General features: G+C 48.1%; 1 pseudogene; it reads right to left on the reverse strand.

Annotated features, from left to right (window-relative positions):
• Nucleotides 1–6,762: 6,762 nt before the first annotated feature.
• The window catches only part of LOC147706115 (P2Y purinoceptor 1-like), a 38,600-nt pseudogene continuing 20,829 nt past the window's right edge, over nucleotides 6,763–24,533 (reverse strand).

A 24,533-nucleotide genomic window follows, 5' to 3' on the forward strand; every position in this document is an offset into this window, starting at 1 on the left:
TAGCAAGATACTTCATGCAGTGCGCGACTAGGCTCTAGGGAGATTCTTCATGCAGTGTGCATCTAGGATATAGCAAGATACTTCATGCAGAGTACGTCTAGATTCTAGGACATTAATTCATGCAGTATGCATCTAGGATATAGCAAGAAACTTCATGCAGTGTGAGTTCATGTTCTAGGATATTACTTCAAGCAGGGTGCATATAGGATATAGCAAGAAACTCATGCAGTGTGCATCTACCTTCTAGGAAGATTCTTCATTCAGTGTGCTTCTAGGTTTTATGTAGATACTTCATGCAGAGAACGTCTAGGTTCTAGGACATTACTTATGCAGTGTGCAGTCTAGGATATAGCAAGATACTTCATTCAGTGCCCGACTAGGCTCTAGGGAGATTCTTCATGCAGTGTGCATCTAGGATATAGCAAGATACTTCATGCAGAGTACATCTAGATTCTAGGACATGACTTCATGCAGTGTGCATCTTTGTTCTAGGAAGATTCTTCATGCAGTGCGCTTTTGGGTTCAAGTGGTGTGAAACCAAAACCCCTTCAAACCAAATTGGGAGTGGAGTAGAGCTGCTCTTTCACCCCTGTTTTATTTCTCCTGCATATATCAGAATTTGAAGAGCAGAATGTTTAATGAAAAGCAGAAACCCCTATTTGAGTGCAAGCATTGGTATCTAACACCTGCAGACAAATATTTTGGGAAGCCACTTTTAAAACTCAACCTCTGGAAAAGCAGAATTATTGCATTATAAAAAAGTAGCAGGAATGAATCTTGGAGTCTTAATATTAATGCATAAGTGCAGTTTTATTTAAAACAATAAAAAGGTTAAAGGATAAAACATGTAGATGGAGCCATTGGGTGCGACAATTGGGAGTAGATTGTGTTTTTGGGTGTAGTAGATAAATGCATTAGGGTATAGGACAGCAAGGACGTTTCTATTTTGCTCTGTTGCAATAAGGTCTGCAGTCTAACCCCCACCCTGCCATCGAAGTATATACAAACATAAACATAAGAAAAAATGAAATCATAAGATCCATGAAGGCCATGGCAAGATTTGCCTGTCTGAGCTTCAAGGTTAGAACTGGGATTAATTTCATTATGGACCAGAATCTAAGCAGGAACACAATATTTTTTCACAGGGGCATAGGTGTATTAGGAAAGGTAGATATATAAATTGATGGCATCCATTCACCAGTGGGAAATAACCTTAAAATGTGACAAATGATACCCATGACATGGATCAGAGAAATCGCAATGTTTGGTGTGTGGTGGTATGTGAGTTTTGAGTGTGACCGAGAAGGGCATACAGGTTGCATGGTTGATAGAATTAGGTTTAAGGAAGTGGCATTGAAGTGCCACCGTGACAGCCCCTGCAGCACATTCCTGCACAGTGTGCCATGCATCCCACGCCGTGCAGGGATTGGGGTGCAATTACAGTGGGACCCCACATATACCCCCCTCTCATCCACCCTCAGACCCAAATCCGGCATGGGCCCTGTTAGGCCCCCTTAGTTGCCTCTTTACCATCCTTTTCATGGCGGACTAACCACCTTGAAAAGGTTGGTGAAAAGACAACTCGTAATATGCTTGGTGGTGCCAGCGGCGGCACTGCCAGAATTTTCGTGCCAGTTGCAGACCGCCAGCCCAGAGGGATACTTGATCGCAGCGGAGCCAGCTGTCTCATTGTGATTCTGTTCAAATCTTTAACGAAGGTTTAGACCTGCCAAATGGTGATATTTTGGCAGGTCGAATTTGTAGATTTAATTGCATAGGAAGGCTACAGATAGTAGGACTACAGTCATGTTTACTCTGGGAGGCACAGTGGGTGCTACAGTTAACTTGTGAACTTTAATGCACATGCCTTGGGTACACTTTTGTACCATATACTAGTGACTTATAGGTCAGTTAAATATGCAAAATAGGGGTATACCAATTTCATCATGTTGAATGGGGAGAGCAAAGGCACTTTACCACTGGTTAACAGAGATAAAGTGCAAAGACTTCTACAGCCAACAAAACAGTCAAGGAAAATCCAGGGAGGCACACCACACCGACTTTCTACATTGAAAATAAATTCTTGGGCTTTGTCACTGTAAGCACACGTTTAATATTAAACTCTTAGATGTCCTACTTTTAAATATCATGTACCCTGTCTTATGGTCAGTAAGATATACTTTGGGGTGGCTTACTCATATTTAAAAGGAAGGTGTGGTCCTGCAAACAGGATTATTTTGACAGGTCAAACTTTCAGTTTAAACTGCAGTCAGGCTACAGTTGGTAGGCCTGTAGTCATGTTTACATGGACGCTGCAGTGGAAGGCCCAATGGGGGCTACAGTCCACTTGTGACCTTGAACGCACATGCTCTGGTTGCACTTTTGTACCATATACTAGGGACTTATAAGTCAGTTAAATATCAAAGTCAAAGTACTCTTTTATCTTACTAGGGGCACCTGTCAGGTTGGTCAGTGCTACGAACTACTGTGACATCGCGTTCATTACCTCCCCTGTGGAATTAGGGGACTGGCCTCCTGAATGTAGAAGATCAGTAAGGCAGGGGATGCCTCAGGAGGTCCTGTGTAAGGACACAAGGGTTCATCCTGCTCTGTTGCCCTCCCTGTGCCGCCCGTGGTCTTCCTATACAAGTAAGGGGGTTCTCTTTCGGCCTCTCTCTGGTACTCAGAGAGCTTATTACGTATTTGGACAAGTAGCTATTTGCCTTTTGTGGCAGACTATCAGGTCTCCAGTTTGCAGCACGCAGTGAGGCTGGCCCTAATATCACAGGGGACTGAAGGCTCCCAGCTTGTTGGGCATGCAGATTCTGCGAAGATAGGCTATAAATACCTCTCATAGCACACCAGCAAATTGAGTTTGCATTGTGCATGAAATATTCTGTATTGGCAGCTTTAATTTCAGAGTTGAAGATAGAATCTCCTAGAGCATTCAGAGGAAGTCTCCATGGCAAGGCATGACTTCCTGCCAAATTCAGAGCAAGCACTCAGAGAAAGCACTATCTGATCGTGATCTGAAAGTGTTCAAGGCCAGTGTTCAGTATGATGAGTCAAGGCAGTGACATACATAGACATTAATCAATAATTATTGTAGCCATGCATTATGTGAGATCGTGAAGCATGTGCTCTCAAGCACAGCCAGACTGGGAACCGAAACCAGCCCAGGCAAACAGCTCGCTAGTTGGAAGCTCCCCTCCCTTCTCACCGCTGCAGCTTTTGTTACAGTGGCCCAATATTGGAGCAATGCTGCAACACCGGCCCACAGTAACAAAAATTGCCACCCAGGGGTTCAAAATTGCCCTCCACTGTGCCCAGCCCACCAGGGAAATGCCAGGTGCCCACTACGGCCAGTCCGTTCCTGCTCTCGAGTTTCTCTGGGTGTCTCTCCCGCCATATGTCAACCAGATTGTGATCCGACACAATGATATGTAACTGTGCAGCAGCAAGCGGATGGGGTCTACAGTCAGATTGAGATTGCAGTACCACATTGAAGTCCCCTCCCCATATTACCGAATAGCATATGAGTCCCAGCAGCTGATGCCAAAGGGACAGCCGGTGTTAGGGCCATAGACATACAGCAAAGTTACCACTTTGCCTTCCAGGATGCCCTGTAAAATTAGGTATTGCCCCTCTAGTCCCCTAGTGCTGTAAGCATACGTCACTGCATCCCTTTTCTTTTCACGATCACCACCCCTCTAACATTAGCTGAACATGTGGCTATATGCTTTCACCAATCCAACCTGAATGTAGCCTATTGTGATACAGCTCAGTGAGATCGAGATCATGCGAGATGCCGATTTCCAAACTGTGGCATTGAAAGAAGGCAAAAAGCGATCTGATCTTGTGCAAATCTCCCACACCGCGGATATTCCAGGACATGAGGGGCCTCATTTTCCTTGATTGATCCGGGCACAACTTTTAAAATTTGCGCCTGACACAATCAGGGAAAGGACCGTACTAGTGTGAATACGCTGGCCCAAGGTCAACCATGAACTTGCAGTGCCCTAGGGATAGCGCATTCATGTGAAAAACGGAGTGGCTGCTTTGAAGACTCTCCGTGATTTCCCAGTGCAGGAGTCACACGCATGTTTTTTTAAAGGTGATTAGAGATCCCTTTGCAGGCGGGACTCTCTTTCCCCCCACCATAGGGCTACAATCAGGAGGAGGTGCACTGGGTGTGCACCTCCTGAGACCTTCTTTGTCTCTGCACCAGCGTCTGCAATATGGCACGGGCACAGAGACAAAGGGATTTACACCTGCATGCAAATGAGGGAACACCCCGTGAACATAGCACTGGTTAGCAGAGATAAAGTGCAAAGAATTCTACAGCCAACAAAACAGTCTGCGGGCCCTTCTGTAACACCAAAGTGCCCTGAAGGTGCGCAAAGAAGGCGCAAACACCAGTTGCGCCCCCGGGGCACATCTATAAAACGGCCACAGGCTGACGCTAGTCATCTTGAGTTCCGCAACACAGTAAATCTGAAAGGCAGACTCAGGGGGGTCGGTCCGTACCAGGCATACAAAAATGGGCAGACGCTGGGGGAGGTAGCAGCAACATGGAGCGCAATATATAGGTTTCTGTTAAGGGAGGAGATGTCCAATAACAAATTAACTTCCCATCACTCTCACACACACTCCAACTTCCCCAACCCGTCGAAGAAACAACCCTTCCAAGGAATCCCCTACAACGATGCCATATTTGTGGCTTACTTCCTGTCTCCTAGAAAGTCAATTTCAACTTTAAAAATGTGCATACAGTAATAAAACCTTTAGAAAAACTCATGTTTTTAAAAAATGGTTTGAGAAGGCAGTCATAGAAGACACATTACACAGATAAAAAGTATACACAAGGTTTACATGTTTGCTTCACATCCAGCTGTTTTCAAAAATATATATATTTTGGTGATTCAGAAGTAAGAGCATCAGCAATGCAATTTTCATTTACTGTCTTAGATGTCATGATAAAAGGACAAGTGTCCCTGAAATCATTTAGTTGGTTTATATGTCGCCAGCATGCTCTATTCTGGCACTTCGAGGAGCGTCTTGCGTACAATAGGATATGGTAACATTGTATGTGTTTGCCTACATATATGTTACCTGTCGACATTGGTAAGGCTGCTATAAATACTGACCCAATAATATGCAATAAGCAATAATTTGTACGCCAACTGTGCTGATTAACAGAACATTAATATTACCAAGAGGTGTGCGGGATGACAAAGGGTAGGAGGTGGATATAATGTGTGTTGACCACTCAAATTTGAGACTAAAAATCCAGGGTTTGCAATACTTGTGGCTGTCTTTGCTTTCCATCACATGATTTCTGAACTGTTAATTTGAGAAATTTCTTTACCTCCTTGGCAATTCAGAATGCTCTTTTGTAGAAGCATGGGAAAGAAGAGTTGAGGTGAGGTCTATTTCCAAACCAAGGCCTTTTTCAAGTATTGCTTACCAAAATGGCAGCCAAGTAGATACAAATTGCCTGACACATTATTCTTTACACAAAATATCAAGTTGTTTATAAACAGCAGATGCCTTTATTGTACTCCTTTCTGAAAAATATTTCACCTATCCCATTTTGAAAAAGAAACCTGTTTGCCAGGCGAAATGTGGGCCTCATTCACAAAAAATATTGCAGTGCCAATTTGCTGCGCCGAGTTTCCTCATTTTAAAAGCACAGGGATGCATTGAGTTAACGACAATGCAACACATCCGTGTGCTTTCCCCAGGGCTGGTGCACAATTGGCTGCCATGCACCAGTGCAGGCACCCTTGCGTCATATTGCAAGGGTACCTGCATTACGGGAATGATTGATTTTGTGCAGGAAGGGGCACCTTCCACCACAAAAACAATAATTGATGGCATTTTCCTCTTTCTATGCAAAAAGCAGCACGCATAAAAAAACGAAAAATATTTCTCCTTGTTGGCCACTCCTACGCCTCCCCTGGGGAGGCGTAGGATTCTGACGCATTCCCAGCTTTACAAATCTTTCTAAATCTGGGACTGTGTCAGGTACCATGGATGTTGTGCGAGAACGCTCACAGCAACACCCATGGAACTCTGAAAGGAACCCATATTTACAAGGTCATGGAAAGTTACCAAGTGTGACTTTACGTGGCTTTGTAAATATGGGCAGACACACTGCACCGCTGGTGCGTCAAAACAAATGATGCACTAGTGGCGCAATGGCCCAAAGCTCTCATTTGTCACTAAGTACACTAGGGGATTAACAGGACTCTTTGGGGCAGGTTTACAAGCCCCATGCGCCATATTTATGCTGCTGTTGTGTCACTTCTATGATGCAGCCGTGGCGTAATCATGTGCCACGGTGCGCCTTATTTACAACGTGACGCATTTAGGGAGATGCGTCACGTTTTAAAGGCCTGTGCCACATGAAACCTGCATTAGGTTTCATGTGGGCGTTCTGGCGCAGGGTGGGCGTTCCGACGCAGGAACGCCTCGTAAAAGTGATGCAGTGAAATCTACAAGATTTCTCTGAGTCACATTTACGTCCATGCTACGTCAAAACCCTGCGCCTGCTTGAAGCAGGTGCAAGGAGTGACGCAGCATGTTAGGCATAGGGCGCCCCTGAGCATTGCTGGAGCTGCGTCGCACTTGCGCCACAGTGCGCCGCATTGTAAATGCGCCGCATTCATGGTGACGCAGGGAGGGAATTGCATGTCGCATCTTTTCTGGCGCATCCCTGCTGATTTGCAGAGATGCACCAGAACTCGTAAATCTGCCCCTTTATGCGGAGTAGGTGACGTAAATGTTCTTCAAAGTATGACTGCATGTGCCTTCAAGTTACTACAACCTGCTAACCAAATAAGATTTCAAAAATAGAATCATGACAATGATCACCAATTGTATGCTTCTTTCTACAACGCAGAGTCTAAATTCTCATTTTTCTGCAAATCTACAAGCACATGGGAATAACAACCAACAATAATTACCAAAAAAAGTGATTAAAAAGCCTATTACCATAACCATCTAGTTAAAGGGCAATTAGCCGCTCAGGCTTTTGTTGTCAGTGGAATCGTATCAGTGAGAGGCATTGCCCGGTTTAATGAACAGCAAGTCAAAAAAAATCTGCATGATCACCCAAACCCACCCAACAGCGCTGACGGTGAGAGTTTGTTTTATATATATATATTCTAGTTGACATTTTAACATCATACAGTGCCACCTCAGAGGCAACATTACAGATTTTTTACACCAAATCTTACAATATGCAGAACTACAACTGTTGTCAAGTCCAATAAGCAAAAATGACATTGAGAACCCCCTCCTCCCGTGCCCCCACTCTTTACACAATCTAGTGTCCTAAGGGTGCAAGCAGTACAGAGAACTGTAGAAGGACACCCTCGGTGTGAGTCCAGATCCCAATGCAAGCACTAGCCATTTCACAGGATCTTCGTTCTCATTTCCCAATATCAGAGGGACCAAGTCTGAGTAGAGTTCCTCTCTCCATTACTCACCACGTTTGGGGGGGCAGCGGAATCTCCACCAGTAAGGTCATGAATCATGGCTCATCATGCTAGCAGGTCACGTCTCTCATCCAATCCGTTATCAGGGGGTGTCTTGGGCTAAGCCACCTAACAGCTATTCAGCATTTGACCAAAGTAAGTCCAAGGGGCATGTTATCAAGGGCAGTATCGCCACTTTAGCTGCACTTTTTGCCGCATTAGCTGCAGTATTTTTATCGCCCTATTTACAAGGCGTCGCTAACATGCATTAGCGCATGTTAGCAGCTGATTTTGTAACGCATCTCATGCCAGCAATAAACATTGGTAATGAAATGCAAAGTAGGCTTTCCTTCAAAAAAACAACATGAAAGAGGACGCTAACACAACAGCGCTGTATTAAGAAGGCGGCCCCGGTCTTGCGAAGCAATATCAGAAGTCCTGCTAACCGCAGTTATCGCCGGATCCTAACATCTGGTCAAAACCTGACTTAAGCATGTTTAGTATGGGAGGTAGATTGACAGGTTAAGTCCACACTCCCATATTAACAAGCTTTTTATTAGCGCTGTGAAATCATCGCTTGATTTCACACGCTAACGATGATTATTGCCGTCTATTGCTGGTTTGTACATTGCCTTTGAGCTAAGCATTGCTAATACGCCGCTAGCAGGGTGAAGTAATCCAGAGATAGACGGCGATAATCAAATTCACGCTAAGCGTGCTTTGCGATATTCAACGCATGCTGTTGATAATATGCCGCCAAGTATCACAACCTTCCTGCTGAGTTTCCTATTCTTCCTGAAAGTGACTAATCCCAGCAGGCATTGCTTCAAGTCTCTTGGAATCAGCCATCCTGTCGCAGCGTGCAGTTGTCCCAGAACAGAGTCCCAGTAGCCAATGTTCTGGCGACAGCTCCACAAGACACGAAAGAATCTCTATTAGAATATATTGTGTGCAGGTTTTTAGGCGAGAGGTATGTGAGATATATTATGTTATGCTGAGCAAGTTTAAAGCGTGCACTGGATGGGACCTGTCGCACCTCCTGATGTATTTTTGCCCTCTCCTTACTCGTGATAGGGAACTCATCGAGTTGCTGCCATGTGTCTTCCATTTTAAGGGGAGAATTGGGTCTATCTACTCGTAGAGCATGGTGTATATGGGTGATGAGATATCAACAACCCACCATAGTCAGTGACACAACAAGCATCTGGGTAGTGTCAGGGGCATCTGGGAACCCAGGCCATATCCCCCAAGTCATAGCTGCAATTTTTGCATATTGGAGATACTGACCCCGGCCCAAATTAAAAGCCTCAGCTTCCTTCTGTAGTGTAATGTATAGGCTTGATGTGTATAGAACACATACGATGATACAGCTCCCCCTCTCGACAGCTGGCGATGGTCATGGTTTGTGCAAAGGGCCGGACGTGCCATGCCTCCAGTTCTGGCACATGTGGTGCCCTACATAGTACCACTCGCATCGCCTGCTCCCATTGTATTCGAAGAAGCTGAAGGACCAAATGCAAACATCTGGAGAGAATATGGAGGGGAGGTTACAGGGAAAATGATAAAACGGAATACAAAGCAGGTCTGGCATTATACAAACAGCACTTAAAGACTCAAAAAAAGAATTTTTCAGTAACAAAATTTCATCAGCCAAAAACTCCCGCAAATAACTTTTTAAAATAGTAAAAGCTCTGGCTCATCCTCAGACACCTCCTATTGTGGTTAGTCAAGAGCTCTGTAACAAAAGTGCTCAAAGTCTTTTTGACAAAGTCAATAATATTGTTTTAACCTTCTCAGACTCATCGCCTGACCATAGTATTTACCTAACAGAAGGACAGCAGCCTATTAATTCTGACAAGCCCACTCTTAACCATTTTTCTGGTATAGAGGTAGCAGATACACAAAAACTCCTGGAAAAAGTTAAATCAGGTTCTCCTACTGACCCCTACCCAGGCTCAATTATAAAAATGGCAGCTGGACCTTTTGCAACACAACTGACCCATATCATCAATAGTATCTATCAAGAGGGATACCTCCCTAAGGAATGGAAACATGCTTCTAACCTGCCTCTTCTAAAAATGAATTTGGATGCAGGGGATCCCAACAACTTCTCCAGGTTACCCTTTCCCGCTAAGCTCATAGGGCTCCTAACTTTACTACTACTAAATTGAGAAAAATCCTAATTTTAAGACTTTTGGTATTCACAGAAGGCATTTAGGAGTCCTAAAGTTAGGAGTCCTAACTTCTGTGAATACCGAAATGAGTAAGTTCATTCTGTGAATACCAAAAGTAGTAAGTTCATTCTGTGAATACCAAAAGTAGTAAGTGCAATCTGTGAATACCAAAACAGTAGTAAGTTTAGGATTGAGTCTTAAGTTCATTTTGTGAATCGGGCCCATAGAAAGTAACCTCAATTCCCAACTCACTACATTTTTGAAGTATTCACAGGCCCTCGACCCAAACCAGTATGGGTTCAGAGAGGCCCATAGCACTGAAACAGCGCTCCTAAAGTCCACAGAGGGAATTAGAACTATTTTAGACCATGGGGGGGAGAGCCATATTGATCATGTTGGACCTTTTTGCGGCTTTCGACGCAGTCCACCACAAATTGTTGATGGACGGGTTGGATAAGCTAGGAATAAAAAATAATGTGTGGAAGCTCCTTAATTCATTTCTTACAGATAGAACCCAAACTGTGACACTAGAAGGTTTTGAAGCTAAATTCTTTTCCTTGACATGTGGTGTACCGCAGGGCTCATCATTGAGCCATACCTTGTTCAATGTCCATGTATCCTCTCTAGCCCCCCTCATGCAGAGTTTCAGGTTCTCTCTTACCTCCTATGCTGATGACACCCAAATAGTGGTGCCCTTACTACAAGAGAACATACATGAAACTGCGACAAGGCTGCAAGAGTGTATGAAAGCAGTGGGAGTTTGGATGTTTTAGATCTGCCTGAAGCTTAATTCCGGTAAAACTGAGGTGGTTCTCTTTGGAAATGACCCCACCTTCTGTACCCCTGGACCCCTAGTTGTTGGGCAGATGATATGGAACCACTATCAGTGCCAATCAAACAGGTCAAGAATCTGGGAATTCTGACCAACGACAAACTGTGCTTTAGGGACCAAATCAACCACGTGGTCTCCACTACCTCGTACACGCTCAAATCCTGCAGAACAATCCTGCCCCTGCTGCCTAAGGAAGCACAACAAATAGTGGTCTCGGACCTCATATTGTCTAAACTAGACTATTGTAATAGTCTTTATCTAACGGTCCATAAAGGGTCGATGAAAAAGCTACAGATGCTGCAAAATGCAACAGCTCGACTCATAGGAGCTACAACAAAACATAAATCCATCTCAGCCAAAATAAAAGAACTGCACTGGCTTACTGTTAGTAAACATGCCCAATTCAAGTCCCTATGCCTAGTTTTTAAGGCTCTCCATGGCATTGGACCAGAATTTTACAACAAAGCCTCACCTGGTACGTGCCTAAGGGAGTACTACGATCCGCTGATCAAAAACTTGCCATTATTCCTCATATAAAAAAAGCTTGCTGGGGCGGAAGGAGTTTCACGTTTAATGCAGATCTCTACCGCTAAACATCAGAAACATTCCTGACCTTTTGCCTTTCAGAAAAAGCTCTAAAAACGTGGCTTTTCTCTAGCTAACTGAATGTTCCCATGCTCAGCTCACTGGAAGTCTTCTCATAGCGCCAGGACACCTTTGGGTATCAGTTTGCTCTCTATAAATACAAATAACATTAACATTAACATTGTTTGCACACCAGTCTCAAGATATTTGCAGCTCTGATGCAGGCATTTTGCTTACACCCAAGAGTAGGGACCCCAGGTGTTTCTCCCCAGTGGTACCTGCCAGTGGGGTTTTCTCCCAGTTGGGTGCCTCATCAAACCAGTGAATTGGAAATAGGACCGAGGTAGTACAGTTCGAGATCAGGCACCTCCTTCCCCCTTCTAGCCCATTCCAACCTGTGTGGCAAGTCCAACCCGGCACCACTTCCCAGCCCACAGTAAGTCCACTTGGAGTTTGACCAGCTCCAGGAAAATGCTCCAGGGGATTTAAGACATAGTTCCCTGTAGGACATAAAGGCACCGGGGCAGTACAACCATTTTGGTTAAGGCAATATTGCCCCTCAAGGAGAACTTAAGGGTATTCCAAAATTGAATGGATAGCTTAAGCCTTTCAAGCATGCACTCCAAATTTAATGCATTGCACATGTTGTACACCATTCACTCTGTACATGCCAATGTAGAATACCTTGTCCATACTTCAAGGGATCTCCGCCTCAGGGAGTTGGGCAGCCTCAAGCCCTTTCAGCTGTCCAAGCGGGGACAATGCAGACTTCAATCAGTAAACATGGAGGCCAGAAAATTCTTCAAATTCCCTCATCACATTAAGGAGGATCAGGCCCAAATGATTGGTTTGTGCAAGTATATCATGGTGTTGTCTGCATACTGGGACAAAACATGGGTCATGCATCCCACTTACATTCCCCATCTGTGCAACACTTGACGTAGCCTGCACAGCACTGGCTCCATTGCTAAGGCAAACAGCAAGGGGGACAGAAGACAGCCCTGTCTGGTTCCCCTCTGTGATCTGATCACATTCAACACTAGGCGGCCAGCGTGCACCCGTGCTATTGGCTGAGTGTAGAGCATGCAATGTATTTGGGACCCAGTCCCATTCTATCCAGAACTTACTACACATATTCCCACATGATTGAATCAAATACCTTCTCCATATCAAGAAAGGCAAGAGCATTTTGGTCTTGATATAGACAGGGAGCATGGAGGACATGCACTAGCCCCCGCAGGTTGTACGGAGTGTTTCTGCATAAAATAAATTCAGACTGGTCGGGATGAACCAACTTCGGCAGGCGGCAAAGTAAACGTCTCACCAAGATGTGCCCTAGTATGTTTTGGAACACATTTAGCAGGGACTGAGGGCTAAAGTAGGCCGAGTTTAATGAGTCCTTCTCATGGTTTGGGTAGAAGCATACTTGGGCTCTCTCGAATGGACGCGGGGGGCACCCCTCGCTCCAGGGCCTCCTGATATATCAGGAGTAGTCTCTCGGTAATTGTCTCTGGTAGTATCCAATGGAGTTCTGCTGGCAATCCATCCCCATCCGGGACTTAGCCATTTTGAGGGAGTCTATGGCATGCAATATCTCTTGCTTGGTGAAAGGACCCTCTAGTTCTGACCGTTCAGGCTCCTCTAGCTACGACAATGGCAGTAGGTCATTATAGGTCGCCTCCTGAGAAACTGGAGTAGCACCGGGTAACTCATACACCTCCTGGAAATGGTGCATAGGGTCACAGTGATGGCTTGTTGTGTGTAAACCTCCCATCCCGTTGGACCTCTGATACATAGTATAGAGTCAGTGTGGCATTCCTGTTGTACTCTTCTAGCTAATACCCTGCCACCCATATCTCCTTCCATATGGAGACGCTGTCTATAGGTAAGCCATGTATGTTTTTAAAGGCTGTCCCATAAGAAGAGAACCTGCCAAAACACCACCAGGACATGTGGCAGCACCCTCTCCAGGGTTGTTAGCTTAGTCTCCTGCAGTGTTAAGACCCTCTCCAGTGTGTGACAGATACAGTTAGAGGTTACTATGCCCACTCCCCTAAGCACCAACTTCAGAGTATCCCACTCTGTCGGTGTATACTGGGTGCTGTCTGAGTTAAGGGTAAAATAGTCAGTCAGGGCGCATACTATCGCTCCCCTATAGATCGGGTCAGTAAGGGACTCGGACATGCATTCTCCACAGTGGGACCTGGGGTGCTTGTCTCATTAGAGAGTAAGTAAAAAGTAAGGGTGAGTGATCTGAAATATCTGTCCAAGTACATCATATCTGATATACTCTTTGCCTTGGTAAAGAAATAGTCCAGTCTACTTTGGGTATCCGCCGTGAGCATATAACAGTAATATGTTTGAACCTGCGGGTGCTGCTGAGCCCTCCAAACATCCACCAACCCCATACCCCTCATTATTTGTTTCAGGACCTCAGTTAGGTTAGGTTTAGTGCCCTGATGTGAGGGGATCTATTCATATCCCTGTCCAGAACACACCTACAGTCCCCTGCAACCATCCGTTCTGCCAGAAGAAATCCCTGCATCACGGTCAAAACATCCCAGAAGAAGGTACCACTATCTACATTGGGGGCTTACACATTGACTAGGCAGAAGTGGTGGTCATCCAGTGTGACATGCAGGATGACATATTGCCCGTCGGGGTCCACACTAACCCCCAGTTTTTGGAAAGGGACACCAGGAGCCCACCAAATATGGGTCCCTCAGGCAAAGCCAAAATATGAGATTGCATATATTTGACCCCTCCATCTCCAGCGCAGCACAGTAATGCAGTCCCCCTACCAGTGGATCTCCTGCAGGAAAGCGATTGATATCCTATACCACTTAAGTTAAGCTGGAATCTTATGGCATTTTGCAGGACTGTTCATCCCCATGAAGTTCCACATAAGGAACTTGTAGTCACTTCCAAGACCCGGCATGACTCAGCGAACCTGTCCACATGTCCCTCCCACTGGACCGTAACAGCACTAATGGTAGTACCTGAGGTACATGAGCATAAACAGCAGTTTTCCCCACCAAAAACTGTAATCAACAACACCCAATTCATCCCCCTCCACCCCATCCCACAGGCAGAATATACAGAGCTCCCTCCAGCACAACTAACAGCCCGAAGGACGCCAATCACCTCCCAACAAAACCTCTCCCCTCCCTCCTTTTATCCCAGTGAGGCAAGTAGTAGGTACTAAGTGTTATACAGGTCGAACAGCCATGACACATCCGATCTGCAAGCCTCAAACAGGCGCTCAGCAGGCCAGAAGATGGCAGGCAACCAGGCACCTCCTGTTACAGAGTAGTCAAACCCAACAAGTCTCACGCGTTTCCCAGAAATAGTATCAGTCAGTCACACCACCTCCTGGTGGCCCCTCAGAGTACAGAAAGCAACCTATTTCCACATATTTTAAAGAGTTTTAAAGTTTTGTGATTGTAGCACCATCTGCAGTAAGGCACCACTGGTTTCCACAGCACTTCAGTCATCAGGATGGTCGTAAAAACAACCCATGCAGGAGAGTACCCCCATCTCAACGTCTCCATCCATGGGGGATCAAGATGCACCCCTCCCAAGGGTGTCACACCAGGTGTCCCCCAGCAGGCCGGCAATCTAGCCAGCATCAGTGCTGGCGTTCAGTGTGTCTGGCACCAGTCGAATCGGCAAGAAAGTATTCCAATCCAGTGATCTCAGCACTTCCGACCTCAAGGTGCAATCTGGCCAAAATTTAAATTCAAAGACATTAGTAGAGTGCACGGCTACCTCCAACGGAGGTGTCCCGGTGCTGAGGCGGATCCAGCAGAAAAGGAGATGGGAGAAAGGACTGCATACTAGGGCCAGGCGAATAGCCAGGCAACCAACAGCTGTAGTCCCCTCCCCTCCATGGACTCCAATGGTGTCCTTCTAGTATGGGCCAAGGCCCGAACTACATCCAATTGTTACTCCTGTCTCATCTGGGTATCATCAGTATTGCTCCAATCCCATTATGTCTAGCCAGCATGTCACCCCTTGTGGGATTCGTAAAAGTGCACTTGGCCATTATATTGGACACGCAGCTTAGCAGGAAACAGCAGGCTGTATTAAATATAAAGGTCTTCCAGTCTCCTTTTCAATGCCAAGAAGATATTGCGCATAGCCTGAACTCTGCAAGTGTAATCAGGGTAGATGAAAATGTCCTTCTACCTGTAGGTACTGCGTGTGTGCTAGGCATGGGCGGAAAATCCGTTCCGCTCGCGGATTTTGCGGATTTTCGGGAAATCCGCAATCCGCGAGATTTGCGAATTTCCCGCAAAATCCGCAAATCCGCGAGCAGCGGATTTTGCTCGCACTGCTCGCACTGTTCGCGTGAGTTCGCGCCCCGCGAATAAGTGCAAAATTGCAGAAATACGATCTTAGCAAAACTGAAAGTAACTACTTACCAGGTTCAAAAGTTCAGGCTCATCATTAGTAGCCATTTCCTGTAGTGCTTCCTGAGGGGCCCCTCCAGAGTTCAGTTGCCAGTTGAAACTATTATGTGACCCTGCTCTGAACCTCAGAATAGTTACACATATGCCACAAAGGTCCTGAATTACAGCTAAGGGAGACAAGCAGGAGCCAGGCTGGAAGTTAAAATCCATTAATCAGCCCCTAATTCATTATTGTCAGTTGGGGCAGGGCAGGTGTTGTAACTAATTTTGCAACAATGAAAGCACTTAGCAAGTGCAAAAGATCACTAATCAGGGCGCACTAAGGAAGCAGGTGCCAGCTAAAAAAATATTCTGTGACACATTAATCAGCCCCAAATTAATTCAGGTCACTTGAGGCAGGGAAGGTGTGCTTTGCTTTGCCGAAAATAATGTACACTGGACAACCAGAGGGTGTGGTGATGAAACAGAGGGTGGCATGGGTAGGCCAGAGGGTGGCATGAGTAGTCAGAGAGTGGCAGTGGTGACAGAGAGTGGCAGTGATGAAGAAGAGTGTCCCAAACAGGCTGGACACGTAGAAACAACAAGTTCGCAAAACTTGCGACCCGACAGGTAAGTTCGCAAATTGCGAAATTGTAAAAACCCTCGCGAACTGGCAGAAACACGGGCGAACACAAAAAAAAAAAATCCGCAAATTCGCGGGAATTGCGAATACGCAAATCCGCAAAATTCGCGAACGCGAGATCCGCAAAATTCGCCCATGCTTAGTGTGTGCACATATTGCAGGATTGCATTGTGCTCACAGTAGCTGAAAAGACGAGCAATCAGGGCTTTCTGGTGCATGCTGGAACCAATGCTCTGTGGGCCCTCTCCCCAATAAAGAATTTGGACAGTTTCGGAGGGAAACAACCTTTACAACGCAACTTTTACAACGCAATAACATTACAACAAAACTTTTACAATGCAACATTCATTACAACGCATGCCATTACAACGCAACCATTACAACGCATGACACTACAACGCATACCACTACAACGCATGTCATTACAACACAGTCATTACAACGCATACCATTACAACGCATACCATCACAATGCATAGTACCCTTACACTATCCAACACTTACCCTACTGTTGCACCCCCTGGAGTTAGAATAGTAATTTTGACCCCTACACTATCCAACACTTACCCTACTGTTGCACCCCCCCCAGGAGCTAGAATAGTCATTTTTACCCCTACACTATCCAACACTTACCCTACTGTAGCACCCCCCTGGAGTTAGAATAGTAATTTTTACCCCTACACTATCCAATACTTACCATACATGCAATGTAATGGTATGCGTTGTAATGGTATGCATTGTAAAGGTAGTATGCACTGTAATGGAATGGTTGTAAAGGTAGTTTTTAAAAATTCGTTGTAATGGCATGTGTTGTAATGGAATGCGTTGTAATGGATGTTGCGTTGTAAAAAATGCGTTGTAAAGGTATGCGTTGTAAAAGTATGCGTTTTCACCTCAAACATTTGTTTCGGAGATTAAAGGGTCTTGGCTATCCATTGGTGAAGAAAGAACTCTGACCCAGGAGCCCTCTGCCTGCTCTGGAAAGCCTGCCAAGCAGAGATTATTTTGCCATGACCATCCTTCAATGGAAACCAGGCGCTCCACTGCATTTCAGCCCCTCCATTGTAGCTCTCAGTGCCCTGACCTCTTTTTTGAGAGCATTCGCATCATCTTCCACCACGTTGATTTGGTCCTCAATGTTCTGCAGATCCAATTGCAGGTGGTTTATTTCCATAGCCACTGTGTCTATTTTTCCCTTGAGCACAGTACAAAAGCTCTGCATTGCTGCCAGGAGTTCCACAGCCGCTGGTCCCTGAATTGTTGCGTCTGTGGACTGCTCGCCATCCAAGCTCATCTGGTGCCTCTCTGGTTTTGACACTGTATACTGGTCAATTCTATTGGCTGATGCAGGTTTCGCCCCTTTGTCCTTTCCCATGGTCAACGGTGCATATGGATCTCAGACAGTAGCCAGTAGCCCCATATGGGCTGACACATGCAATCAGCTTATCCCTCCCTCAATCACCATGCCAGTCTCCAGGGCCCAGGGTCGCATAGTGGCTAGGAGTGCTCACAGGTGGGCTAGTGTCATGTCTCCCACACACTCTCACACGTCCTTAACTGTTCAGCCCCATCTCATCTGTTCAAATGCAGTCCGACATCAGTCAGCCTTGACAGAACCAATACTCCTCACCTCACCATTTGATGCTGCCATCGGTTCATGTTCAATCTCCGGGGCTACACACGAGAATAGAGCAAGGGCAATCTGTTGCCTTCTGCTGTAGATTATCGGCCCTACCTTTAGTGCCTCTTGCACACTCTCCACTTTCACCGCTTCCTCCAGATCGTCCAGATGACAGACAACCCCCGGAAACCAAAGGTCCCTGAAGCCCAGGCTCATAGACCACTCACAAGTCTCACGGCATACATGGAACACTTCAATTTCCAGATTAAAACAAAAGGCAAAACCACATTCAGAAACACCCTCACCTACAGACCCCCCTCGGTCCCCTAACCACCTTATGTGAGTTAATCTCAAACTTTATCACCCACCTAGCCATACACTCCAAAGACTTTCTCTTTCTAGGGAACCTTAACTTTCACCTAGACGACAATTCTCCCTTCCACCTCGAAATCATGGACATCCTCGGACTCTCCCAGCTAGTCTCCGACCCCAAACACATCGCCGGACACCCATTGGACCCCATATTCTCTAACAGCAACAGGGTCAGGTACTGGCAATCCAGCAAGGTCACCTGGTCTGACCATTCAATAGTACACTTCTACATCTCCTCCACCATCAACCCTCCTAACAGCCCCTCCAGAACCCCTTACATGACCTGGAATAAGGTAACAGAGGACCTCTGGACTCACACCCTCAACATGTTGCCACTGCTCTCCTCCCTCAACCCAGATGAATCCATAAAAAACTTCAACACTTGGATGACCAATTGCAGCCACAAAGTTGCACCCTTCAAACCTTCCAAACATGACAGACCCCTGAACACTCTAACTGGTACATAGACGAACTCGTAAAATGAAAATGCAACTGCAAATAATTGGAAAGGGCACCAGCAAGACCCCCTCCAACAGAGAAAAATGTAAACTAGCATAAACAACTATGACTCTCAAATAAAAATGCCACAAAAGATGCACTCAAAACCTGCCTTGAAGCCAGCTCCAACTGCAGCATGGAACTTTTCTGCATCATCAAGGAGTTCTTCAGCCCCACAGCAAAAGAAAACATCATCACACCCTCCCAGGACCTCGGCGACTCCCTCGCAGATTTTTTCCAAAACAAAATCACAATCATCTACGAACCCTTTGACCCCCAACAACCCCTAGATAGCATCAGCACACTCCCCACTAACAAGGACCACAACCCAGCAACAATCCCTACATGGGAGACTCCCCCAATGCAGACTACTGCCACCATCATGAGCTCCATACACTCAGAAGCACCTGGAGACCCCTGCCCCCATCATATGATCAACAAGCGAATCAACTCCATCATCAAGGAGCCCACCACCATCCTCAATGCCTCCGTCACCTTTGCATACTTCCCAGCAGTCTAGAAGCACGTGGAGGCCAGACCTCTACTAAAACAAAGACTCAGCGGACCCGGAAGATCTCAAAAACCACAGACAAATCTCCATTCTCCCCTTCCCAGCCAAAGTCCCGGAAAAAGCAATAAACATCCAACTCACCATTCATCTGAAAACCAAACAAACTCCTTGACCTCTCTCAGTTGGGATTCTGCTCTAACTACAGAACGGAAACAGCCCTTATTGCCCTCACAGATGACATCAGAGCTCTAATGGACAAGGGAGAGACCACTGCCCATATCCTTCTCAACCTCTCCGCAGCTTTCAACACTGTGTCTCACTACACCCTCTTACATGGTCGTCACCAGATGGGTATCCAAGAGAAAGTCCTCAAGTGGATTGCTTCCTTTCTCACAGGAAGAACCCAGAGCATCTGCCTCCACCATTCTCCTCCACCATTCTCTTCGGCATCCAAGGACATTGTCTGCAGTGTCCCGCAAGGATCATCTTTAAGCCTAACTCTCTTCAACATCTACATGGCCCTGCTAGCCACCCTCGTCAGAGCATATTAGCCATCCTGGTCAGAGAATATAACATGAACATCATATCCTATGTGGATGACACTCAGCTCATCCTGTCCCTGTCCTCACACCCCAACAACATCAAAGCTAACTTCCACAGATGCATGACCAACATCGCTAGATGGATGCAGAGCAAGCACCTCAAGCTCAAGACTGACAAAATCGAGGTACTTCAGAAGCACCACCTCCCCATGGAATGACACCTGGTGGCCAACTGAACTCTGTCGCCCTCTCACACCAACAGAACATGCGAAAAACCTGGCCATCTTACTTGACAGCAAGCTCTCAATGAGAAAAGAGGTGAATTCCGTCTCATCAGCATGCTTCCACATGCTCTGCATACTGAGGAAAATCTTCAAATGGCTCCCCACAAATACCAGAAGCACAATCGCTCTCGGCACCTAGACTAAGGCAACACCCTCTACAATGGGATCATCGCCCAACTGCTAAAGAGGCTCCAGACCGTTCAGAATGCAGCAGCAATGCTCGTCCTCGACCTCCCGAAGAGAACCAACATAACCCCTCACCTCAAAGCGCTGCACTGGTTCCCCATTAACAAACAATGCCGGTTCAAACTCCTCACCCACACCAACAAAGACCTCCACAACGCTGGCCCAGCATACATGACAAGTAGCACTGTACAAATCCTCTTTGATTGATTGACAGCATCTGTAAGTACATCATAGCTTTCACAGGGCTAATCAACAAAGGTTTATTAGCGGTAGGGATCTCGCCAGTGCCCCCAGCACAGCTGCCATCTCTCAGCTATCTAACATGACACCCAGGCCGCCGGTGTCTCAATGATGCTGCGAGGGGTGGGTACATTATTTCATGGTGATTGGCTACAGGCTCCTCAATTTTGCAGCCTCTCATAGACTGCGGGTGTAAGGCGGGTCTCAGTCATGGCTTCTCACAGCCACGCCGTTGGTAAAATATATTTGTATCACCAGGAGTAGGCCACTTGATCCAGGCAGTCGCATCAGCATGCACAGTGTCAGCGATGGGTCCCAATGGAGGAGGCCTCCGATACGCCATCCTGCAAAAATACGCAGTCTGCTTTAGGCTGCCATGAGCAGACACCCTGTCAGACTCCCTCCACCCTGCTCTCCTGTTTCCTCGGGCTATAGAGGCTCCAGATTCCAGCACAGAGCCAAACAGTAGCTCCACACCCAGCACCAGCATCCAGTCTTGCTATTTCGGTGACCCGCAGCCTCACCAGCAGTCTCCTCGAGATACCTCCAGGGCCCCCAGAAAATCACTGACAATTGGGGCCGGTTCAACAATAGGTAAAACCTGCAGATTACACAGGAAATTGAAGGATTATTGATTTATAGCTCCACCGCAAGGCATCTTGGCAGGCCACACCCCGTTAAGTGAAAGAGTTACTCAGCTTCTGGAACTGGCCCAATATTTTCTTTAGATGGAAATTCCCTATGTAGCGTTGCACGCTGATGCAGGTGAGAAAGCCAATGCTGGCGTAGAGGTTGAGCTGGAAGATGCAACGAATGACCAGCAGAATGTCATGCTAAATAGCCAGGTTCTTCTTCAATGTAGTAGGAGGCAAAGAAAAGTAGAGTGATCACATACAAAAGGTCCACGACACCAAGGTTTGCCAATGAAGACCTGACCTGACCTCGTCAGAGCCGGTCGCTCCACCCGCCGCGTGGCTCCTCCTGAGTGCACCGGTTCCCCCTGCTGCTGACGCCTGTTCGCCGCTGCCCCCTGGGCTCAGGAGCCCCGTTGTTGTGTTTCTCTGCTTTTTTGTTTACTGTTTAACTGTTGTGCCCCTGTATTTGCCCGATTGTTCTGTGCCTCACTGCCGCCTGTTTCCCGCTGTTTTTCCCCGCTCCCCGCTCCCTGCCGCTGCTCCCCCGTGGCCCAGCCCCCCTTCTGTGTTCTGTACCCTTGACCCTCGACCCCCTATTCGCCACCCCGCTCCCGCCTCCCAGCTGCTCCTCCCTCCCTCCACCCGCCCACTCTCCATTTATGGCAGAGTCCGCATGTACGCGCAACGTTCACACGCAGCGGTCGCGCCGATGGTGCGCCGAAGGCAAGCCCGTCTACGCCCGTCCGCGCCTGGAGCTCGCCCAGCGCCAGGACCCCTGGTTTCCGACGATGCCAACGCACCCGACGAACATATGATGCCGCCACCCTCCACGCACTCAACACCAGCCGAAAAATCACCTGCTACCAAGCAACCCCGAGGCACACCCACGGACCCTTCACCTGCCAAGCCTGCCAATTCACCTGCCTCCGGACCTGCACCGCACCCACCAAGCCGAGCACCAGCAACAATCACCTCAAGTGCATCCTGCTCAACACCCGCTCCGTCCACAGGCACGCCGTGGAACTCTGGAACCTCCTCGACACAACATCACCAGACGTCGCCTTCCTCACTGAAACCTGGATGAACGTCTCCTCAGCCCCCGACATTGCCATCGCCATCCCGGACGGCTACAAGATCATCCGGAGGGACCGCGTCAACCAAACCGGAGGAGGCATCGCCATCGTCCACAGAAACGCCATCCGCATCACAACCAACTCCGACGACACCCTCACCGCCGCCGAACACCTTCACTTCCAGATCCACACAGACCTCAAGAACACCCTCAGAGGCACCCTCATCTACAGACCCCCAGGACCACGCACGCAATTCAGCGAAGCCATCACAGACTTCGTCAGTCCACACGCCATCACCTCCACAGACTACATCCTCCTAGGGGACCTCAACTTCCACCTGGAGAACAACAAGGACTGCAACACCGCCACCCTGCTGGACAACCTTGCCAACCTGGAACTCAAGCAACTGGTGAACACCCCCACCCACTACGCCGGCCACACGCTTGACCCCGTCTTCTCCTCCAGCAAGCACATCTCCTTCAGCCAATCAACCGGACTACACTGGACAGACCACAGCTGCGTCCACTTCAACTTCAGGAGAACAACGGCCCACCACCACCCACAACAGGTTCCCCGCAGAAGCTGGAGCAAGATCACCTCCGACCAGCTCGCCTCCTCCCTCAGCCGGAACCCGCCCACCAACACGACGGACCCCGACGAAGCAGCCCGCAACCTCACACAGTGGCTCACCGACTGCGCAGATGAACTCGCACCACTGAAGAACCCTCCCAACAGACCCGGCAGCAGGAAAGCCTCTTGATTTACCAACGGCCTCAAAAACTCCAAGAAAACCTGCCGCACCCTCGAGAAAGCCTGGCGCCACGACCAGACAGCAGAACACATGACCGCCCTCAAGAACGCCACCCGCAAACACCACCAGCTGATCCGCACCACCAAGAAGACAGCATTCAAAGAATGACTGGACAAAAACACCCACAACAGCAAGGAGCTCTTCAGCATCGTTAAAGAGCTCTCCAACCCCAGCGCCTGTAACACCGACATCACTCCCTCGCAAGACCTCTGGCACTCTCTCGTCTCGTTCTTCCACCGCAAGATCGCCGACATACACAACAGCTTCGGCGCACAAACCACGCACCCAACCACCGAACCAACGCCCCTCACCACCACCCTCCGCACCTGGACCCTGGTCAGCACCGAAGACACCACCCGCCTGATGAACACCATCCACTCCGGCTCCCCCACCGACCCCTGCCCACACCACATCTTCAACAAGACCGACGCCATCATCACACCCCAACTCCGGAACGTCATCAACAGCTCCTTCGCATCCGCCACCTTCCCGGAGAGCTGGAAACATGCCGAGCTGAGCGCCCTCCTGAAGAAGCCCACCGCGGACCCCACGGACCTCAAGAACTTCCGCCCCATCTCGCTCCTCCCGTTTCCAGCCAAAGTCATCGAGAAGACCGTCAACAGACAACTCTCCGCCTTCCTCGAAACCAACAGATCCCTCGACCCCTCACAGTCCGGCTTCCGAGCAAACCACAGCACCAAGACCGCCCTCATCGCAGCCACCGACGACATCAGGTCCCTGCTCGACAACGGGGAAACAGCCGCCCTCATCCTCCTAGACCTCTCAGCAGCCTTCGACACCGTATGCCACCGAACCCTGATACAACGCCTCAGCAACACCGGAATCCAAGGAGCGGCCCTGGAGTGGATCATCTCGTTCCTTGACGGAAGAACCCAGAGCCTCCCCCCGTTCTGCGACCACAGAAGTGATCTGCGGCGTCCCGCAAGGATCCTCTCTCAGCCCCACCCTCTTCAACGTCTACATGAGCCCCCTCGCAGCCATCGCCCGACAACACAACCTCAACATCATCTCCTACTCTGATGACACCCAGCTGATCCTCTCCCTCACCAACGTCCCCGCCACCGCCAAAGCCAACCTCCAGGAAGGAATAAAAGACGTCGCAGAATGGATGAAGATCAGCCGTCTATAACTGAACTCAGACAAGACGGAAGTCCTCATCCTCGGACCATCTCCCTCTGCCTGGGACGACTCCTGGTGGCACCCTGGCCTGGGCATCGCACCCAAACCAACGGACCACGCACGCAACCTGGGCTTCATCCTGGACTCCTCCCTCGCGATGACCAAGCAAGTGAACGCCGTCTCATCATCCTGCTTCAACACCCTGCGCATGCTCCGTAAGATCTTCCGCTGGATCCCCACCGAAACCAGGAAGACGGTCACCCAGGCTCTCGTCATCAGCCGTCTGGACTACGGGAACACCCTCTACGCTGGAACCACAGCCTAGCTCCAGAAAAGGCTCCAGCGCATCCAGAACGCCTCAGCAAGACTCATCCTGGACATCCCTCGCCGCAGCCACATCTCTCCCCACCTGAAAGACCTGCACTGGCTCCCCGTCAACAAGAGGATCACGTTCAGACTCCTCACCCACGCACACAAGGCTCTCCACGACATGGGCCCGAAGTACCTCAACAGC

Source organism: Lissotriton vulgaris, chromosome 7 (assembly GCF_964263255.1).
Source record: "Lissotriton vulgaris chromosome 7, aLisVul1.2, whole genome shotgun sequence".
In the NCBI taxonomy this organism is placed as follows: Eukaryota; Metazoa; Chordata; class Amphibia; order Caudata; family Salamandridae; genus Lissotriton; species Lissotriton vulgaris.